This window comes from Pundamilia nyererei, unplaced genomic scaffold (assembly GCF_000239375.1).
Source record: "Pundamilia nyererei isolate P.nyererei 1_Seehausen unplaced genomic scaffold, PunNye1.0 scaffold00196, whole genome shotgun sequence".
NCBI lineage: Eukaryota > Metazoa > Chordata > Actinopteri > Cichliformes > Cichlidae > Pundamilia > Pundamilia nyererei.
Genome location: NW_005187597.1, coordinates 1,131,403 through 1,131,957, shown reverse-complemented (window position 1 = coordinate 1,131,957; position 555 = coordinate 1,131,403). Strand labels below are relative to the sequence as shown.

The 555-nt window shown below is 42.9% G+C and overlaps 1 protein-coding gene and 1 non-coding gene across 3 annotated transcripts in view; both read right to left on the bottom strand.

Annotated features, from left to right (window-relative positions):
• nrap (nebulin-related anchoring protein) overlaps nucleotides 1–555 on the bottom strand; it is a 38,441-nt gene that overhangs the window by 25,608 nt on the left and 12,278 nt on the right. The window lies entirely within an intron of this gene.
• On the bottom strand, nucleotides 413–484 carry trnac-gca (transfer RNA cysteine (anticodon GCA)). Its single transcript has one exon. It is a non-coding gene; the product is annotated as a tRNA-Cys (tRNA).

Sequence of the window (555 nt, the reverse complement as noted above, 5' to 3'; positions counted from 1 at the left end):
TATACCCCCATTCCACTTAATGCTTTAAAAGAGCCCTAATAGCTAAGGCTTTGACTCGGATTGTGTCTGAAAACACTAAGATGCATGACAGTCAAGAATGTTTGTTAAGTAGGTGGCATCCGGACTTGAACCAGAGACCTCTTGATATGCAGTCAAATGCTCTGCCACTGAGCTATACGCCCATTCCTCCTAATCCTTTAAAAGAACCCTAATAGCTAAGGCTTTGACCCGGATTGTGTCTGAAAACACTAAGATGCATGACAGTCAATAATGTTTGCTAAGTAGGGGGCATCCCGACTTGAACCCAAGACCTCTTGATCTGGGGTCAAATGATCTAAAAGAGCCCTGATAGGAAAGGCTTTGACTTGTATTGTATCTGAATATAAATGACGGTAATGAATGCTTGCTAAGTAGGGGGTATCCGGACTTGAACCAGAGACCTCTTGATCTGCAGTCAAACGCTCTGCCACTGAGCTATACCCCCATTCCTACTAATACTTTAAAAGAACCCTAATAGCTAAGGCTTTGACTCGGATTGTGTCTGAAAACACTAAG